Source organism: Xenopus laevis, chromosome 7S (genome assembly GCF_017654675.1).
Source record: "Xenopus laevis strain J_2021 chromosome 7S, Xenopus_laevis_v10.1, whole genome shotgun sequence".
Classification (NCBI taxonomy): domain Eukaryota; kingdom Metazoa; phylum Chordata; class Amphibia; order Anura; family Pipidae; genus Xenopus; species Xenopus laevis.
Window position 1 is genome coordinate 8,530,716 of NC_054384.1, and position 6,826 is coordinate 8,537,541.

Genomic DNA, 6,826 nt, shown 5'->3' on the forward strand with positions numbered 1-6,826 from the left:
TGCCCTCTTATAAGAGTCTATTGCAAATGGTGATGTTTTAGCTGGAATTAAAGACACACGTCAGGGATACTGTCATGGGAAAATATTTTTTTTTCAAAATGAATCAGTTAATAGTGCTGCTCCAGCAGAATTCTGCACTGAAATCCATTTCTCAAAAGAGCAAACAGATTTTTTTATATTCAATTTTGAAATCTGACATGGGGCTAGACATATGGTCAATTTCCCAGCTGCCCCAAGTCATGTGACTTGTGCTCTGATAAACTTCAGTCACTCTTTACTGCTGTACTGCAAGTTGGAGTGATATCACCCCCCTCCCTTCTCCCCCAGCAGCCAAACAAAAGAACAATGGGAAGGTAACCAGATAGCAGCTCCCTAACACAAGATAACAGCTGCCTGGTAGATCTAAGAACAGCACTTAATAGTAAAAACCCATGTCCCACTGAGACACATTCAGTTACATTGAGAAGGAAAAACAGCAGCCTGCCAGAAAGCATTTCTCTTCTAAAGTGCAGGCACATGTCACATGACCAGGGGCAGCTGGGAAATTGACAAAATGTCTAGCCCCATGTCAGATTTCAAAATTGAATATTAAAAAATCTGTTTGCTCTTTTGAGAAATGGATTTCAGTGCAGAATTCTGCTGGAGTAGCACTATTAACTGATGTGTTTTGAAAAAAACATGTTTTCTGATGACAGGATCCCTTTAAGCAGGGTAGCAGAACCTTAAATACAGTAAAAAAAAAAAAGGGGAGGTTCACCTTTAAAAGTACGTTTTGGTGCCATTCCCAGACAATCTGCAATGGACCTACCTCTGCTATTGGCTCAGGGGTGTAACTACAGAGGAATCAGGAGGAATAGGGCCACCAGGAAGCCCTAATTCATATAGAAGTTAAATACATATTGGTAAAAGACATTTTGGGGGCCTGAAAAATAATTTGCCGTGGGGCCCATTAATATCTAGTTACACCACCGTATGGGCCACATAGAATTGAACCTGAATGTAAATCAATGAATGGGGAATAAACCATTAACAATGATTGCTATTGAAAGCAGTATCTGTCTGCCGCCTTTCTGTGTCTGCACTGCGGGTCCTGACTTTTGAAAAAATGTAACAAAAATCAGCTCTCCTGCAGCCAAGATTCACTTTGTCGAAATTGCCTTTGCAGGTCTCTTAATCTGAGAACATACAAGATAATATGGGAACTGCAGTCCCGTTTGGAGAAATGCCGGCTGCTTCTAGATTCTGTTTCAAGAGTAAAGACCGGCTCTCAATAGCAATCATATTTACAAATAACAGGTTCTTGAAAATGTATGCTAAACGGAATTTTCTCTTACTCATCATTGCCCATACATTTATTGGTTGTTGCCACAAGATGTCGCTAAAGTTCACAGGAATGAATATCAAAGAGCTACACCAATTATTTTATATATCTGTAACCTTGTTATGAGCTAAGGGGGCCCAGCCTGAAGGCCAGTTAGGGGGAGATTTGGGGTGAGTGCTTATTTGTACCCCTGGAACTATAGCAGGGTGACACCCCAATGTTTCTATATATCTGTAACCTTGTTATGAGCTAAGGGGGCCCAGTCTGAAGGTCAGTTAGGGGGAGATTTGGGGTGAGTGCTTATTTGTACCCTGGGTACCCCTGGAACTATAGCAGGGTGACACCCCAATGTTTCTATATATCTGTAACCTTGTTATGAGCTAAGGGGGCCCAGCCTGAAGGCCAGTTAGGGGGAGATTTGGGGTGAGTGCTTATTTGTACCCCTGGAACTATAGCAGGGTGACACCCCAATGTTTCTATATATCTGTAACCTTGTTATGAGCTAAGGGGGCCCAGTCTGAAGGTCAGTTAGGGGGAGATTTGGGGTGAGTGTTTATTTGTGCCCTGGGTACCCCTGGAACTATAGCAAGGTGACCTCAATGTTTTGATATGTTTGTAACCTTCCCAGGCCACGGATTTGTTGCACATTGGTGTTCAGTAGAACTCGTGGCTTCAGGACTTTAACTTCAGCTCCTTTCATGACTTCAGGTCTTTTTGCAGCTTCTGGGCTTCAAGTTCGGCTCTTTTCGGGACTTCAATCGACACTTTTTTCATTACTTTGGGTTTGTCTGTCTGTGTTTCAGGCTTCGTGACTTCAAGTTCTGCTCTTTTCGTCACTTTGGGTCTTTCCGTTGCTTTGGGACTTCAAGTTCAACTCTTTTTTTGACTTTGGGTCTTTTCGCGGCTTCAGGACTTCAAGTTCGGTTCTGTTCGTCGTCACTTCGGGTGTTTTCGCGGCTTCGGGACATCAAGTTCGGCTTTGTTCGTAACTTCAGGTCTTTTTCGCGGCTTCGGCAGTTCGGCTCTGCTCGTGACTTTGTCGGTTTAGGAAGAGGCGGCATGGCTTCTGAGGGTGCTAGAGGAAGGGTGTTGTGTAATGATGTGCAGGGGGTCAGGGCTGGAAGTAGAGGTAGGTTGGGGGGACCCTAGACAAATACCTCTGATCCTGCGAGTGTGGATGGGGGAGAGAAGAGTGTCAGGGAGCAGCAGCAGTGAGAGTTGAGGTTGGGCAGAGAGTAGTAGTGTTGGGCAGTGGCAGCAGGTAGAGCTGTAGGAGTTGGTAAGAGAGTCGCTGAGTTGATGGTAGTTTGGGGGATGGATGGGGCCTGGCCTGGGTACCCATCTGTTTGTAAAGCAAAACGTTTGCTTTACAGGATCTGAGGACAGTGAAGTTATGCCACTGGGTGGGATTATTAGTAGCCTTTAGGTACCATTCAGGACCCATTTAGGCACATTCTTTTCCCGTTTCATCCTCTGACAGAGATACCTGTCCCATTGGTACAGACACACCCGGTTAGAGACGGAATCTGATGAAATTCCTCCGCATGTATTTTTCATACCAATTAACAGTGTCCTTAGGTGCCCCCCGTGCCAGCTGCTTCACTGATGCCTCTGATTTACTCATTTAAATAAGAAAATATTTGACTTACTAAATGCATTTCTTTATATGTCGGAAACATTCCCTTGTAATAGAAATTCCTGGCCTTGCTGCCCTGTCTCTCTGAACAAAGAGCACGAATATCTGGCAGTTGCTGGAGCAGAGCGATTATTCCCTGACAGATGTACAATGGGATCCTCTGATCTGTGTAACATTGAACTCCTCTGTGATTCTACATGAAAGACTTCTGTTGCTTCTGGTTGTTCAATGACCAGTCTTTGCCCAATGTGGCCAAATCTGATTCAATGGACCCCCCAGGACAATGAAACGATCAGATGTGGGGACCATGCAGACTTGCTGGGAGATGTTCTCCTCCGATGGGATTCTTTAGCCTTCTCAATTGATTATATGGCTGAGCCCTAATCAGATATTGATCAGAAAGACCATTTTTTTTGTCTCGTGCAGGACCAATAAGCTGAGTACATATCTGGGCCACATATGCAGGTATGGATTCCCTTTGTTACCCTCTTAGTCCCAAGTGCTCTGAGGTCAATGCAAGTAGTGTTGCCACCTGTCCAGGTTTCCTGGAGATCTTAAGTTTGTCTGTCTGTGTTTCAGGCTTCTAAGACCTGACCAAACTGTGCCTGGCAGGAACCTCTGATCTGCCTAATCCCTGTACCCTGAAGTCAATGGCATCACCCACCATTTCAACATCATTGCCCCACCAACGAACAGTCCAACGGAGCTAGGCGCCAGCAAAAGTGTCCCTGTACATGTGGCCCTTGGGTAACCAGAGTATTGAGGAGGCCCAGGACTGGACTGGGATGCAAAATAGGCCCTGCCATTCCTACTACACAGAGGCACAAACAGCCCCCTCCAGCCCACTTAAAGGATAAAGAAACCTTAAAAATCAGTGAATGTAAAACGGATGAGGGGGCTATTCTAAGTACTTTTATCATTTACATTATTTATTTATTTTTAATTCCAAGATATTAAGGGATACATGTACTGTTAATATGAAAGAATTTTGTTACAACAGCGACACCTACTGGTCAGTTTCCCACCAGTCTGACCACCAAGTAGTCAAGGAAGTTGTCAGGAGAAAGAAAGAGGCTGCTCTGATGTTCTTCTGCTTAGGAAAGATTTGAGAAAGGTTTCTAATTTTATCCTAAAAAGAAGAACATCAGAGCAACATCTTTCTTTCTTTAGAATCCTAATTTGCATATGCAAATTAGGGGTGGAAAGGGGAAAATATTTTTTACTTCCTTGTTTTGTGAGAAAAAGTCATGTGATTTATCTTTCCACCCCTAATTTGCATATGCAAATTAGGATTCAGATTCAGTTCAGCCAGGCAGAAGGATTCCTGCTGAAAAAGGCCGAATCCCGATCCGAATCCTGGATTCGGTCAATCCCTAATAGCTATGATCTCAATTTTGGCCCCTGAGTCAAAAATTGGATCAGCCCAATTTGCCCCGAACATGGGTGCCAAAATTGGGCAAACATCTTTACATAATGGCTAGCTTTAGAAACATCTAAGCAGACCCTGTGGCTGCAGGGGGTTCCAGGGATATAGGGGGCCCCATGAGACCCTAATTAATGAGCAATTTCAACATATATTTGTAACAAAAGCGAAACCTCTGGATATGTTGGGGGCCCTAAAATTAATTTGCTGTGGGGCCCAGTAACATCTAGTTACACAACTGCAGATATGTTTTTTGTATTGTTCTAAGCAATATTTCCTGAAGGTGCCCCTGAAATCCTGGGGTCCCAGGGCAAACATACTCTCTGCCCCTACATTAGAACAGGCCCTGGAAGCGACCATTTATCTGGAAACATCAGGGGTAGGACTGCATATTTTGCTGGTCGCTGCTGGCCATGGAGTGTAGAGAGGACAAGCCAGAATTATATGTGTATCCTGTACAGTATAGTCCGTTATACTCACCAAACTCTCACATTTCATCACCTCCCCAAGGTTTGTCTGGGGCCCAGGACAGTGCAATTATCCTGCAATAATGAAACACAAAGATCATGTGATGGTGTGAGAGTGCAGCAGACTGTGCAAAGGGTCTCTCCTTTGTATTTATTTCTTTTTCAAGGTCAGGATCCGACATCATGTGCTACAGCAGGACCCAACAAGCCGGGAGAAGAGAAAATTAATTGGAAGGATTCACCATGGGATATTTTCCATAGGAAGGCAGATAACAATTCTCACTTTCTTGTCAAGGAGCTGTAACATGCAGGGAGTCCCAGCATGCACTGTGACATATTTTTAATTAAAATAAGACCAGTTTCTCCCCCTCCTTTGTGGCACCTAGTGATGTGAGCTGCAGCTTATTGCTCCTCCTGAGTGGAGCACAGATAGTTTCACATGACTGCGATGGGCATCAATGTGGCTCCTAATTGCGAGTCGTTCATTGCATGCTAATTAAGTTGTATCTGGAGTCTCATGCTTTTTCACTTTAATGGCACGGTGACTATTCATGATCATTACAAAATACTCCATGTGGGATCAACAGAGACTTCAGCCTCAGTTTCCCTTTATTGGGCCAGAACTTCCTATTTTATTTAGTCCATTCTCAGGTTCCCAATTATGGTTTGGCTCTTCATTGTGTTGTAATATGAGCAAATGGAAAGGCAAAGCACTTAAAGGGATACTGTCATGGGGAAAAACATTTTTTTCAAAATGAATCAGTTAATAGTGCTGCTCCAGCAGAATTCTGCACTGAAATCCATTTCTCAAGAGAGCAAACAGATTTTTTTATTTTCAATTTTGAAATCTGACATGGGGCTAGACATTTTGTCAATTTCCCAGCTGCCCCTGGTCATGTGACTTGTGTCTGCACTTTAGGAGAGAAATGCTTTCTGGCAGGCTGCTGTTTTTCCTTCTCAATGTAACTGAATGTGTCTCAGTGGGACATGGGTTTTTACTATTGAGTGTTGTTCTTAGATCTACCAGGCAGCTGTTATCTTGTGTTAGGGAGCTGTTATCTGGTTACCTTCCCATTGTTCTGTTGTTAGACTGCTGGGGAGGGGGAGGGGAGGTGATATCACTCTAACTTGCAGTACAGCAGTAAAGAGTGATTCAAGTTTATCAGAGCACAAGTCACATGACTTGGGGCAGCTGGGAAATTGACAATATGTCTAGCCCCATGTCAGATTTCAAAATTGAAAATAAAAAAACCTGTTTGCTCTTTTGAGAAATGGATTTCAGTGCAGAATTCTGCTGGAGCAGCACTATTAACTGATTCATTTTGAAAACATTTTTTTTCCAATGACAGTATCCCTTTAAGAGGCCGAGAGCTCATTACAGCAAGTTTGATACATTACCCCCCACCCCTGCCAACATAATTCCATTCCTTCTTTCATCACCCTTTCTTCCTAGCTTAAGGCTTTCACTGTAATGTGATCAGCGAGCAACTGCATGGCTGTGTGAGAAATTACACATATGTTCATTGGTGAGGTTGAAACAAGTTCTGAAACAAAAACTGTCAGTTGCACGAAACAACCCATAGGCCCATAGTCACACTTGAGGCTGCCATTAGCAAGGGCCAAACCAATGGGCAAGTATGAAAAGATGAATTTATCTCTATTCCCCGTTTGCTCCTACCAAACTTTTTCTTTGTAGTGGGTCATTTATCTGACGAAGAAAGTGTTTGGGGGACAGTTACCAAGGAGTTCCACGACCATGTAAAAGTATGCCCATGAGATGCTGGAGGGCACTTTATACAGCCTAGTGCAGGCTCCTTCTAACCAGGTCTACAAGATCAGCAAATGATCTCTCAGTGGGCTAGGACAAGTCCCATTAGCACATCATGAAAACCTATACCATTTGGAACTATATATATCTTATTACTGAGAGTGGGCCCAGGGCATTCAGGTTGTAGGGTGGGCCCAACACCCAACAGCAG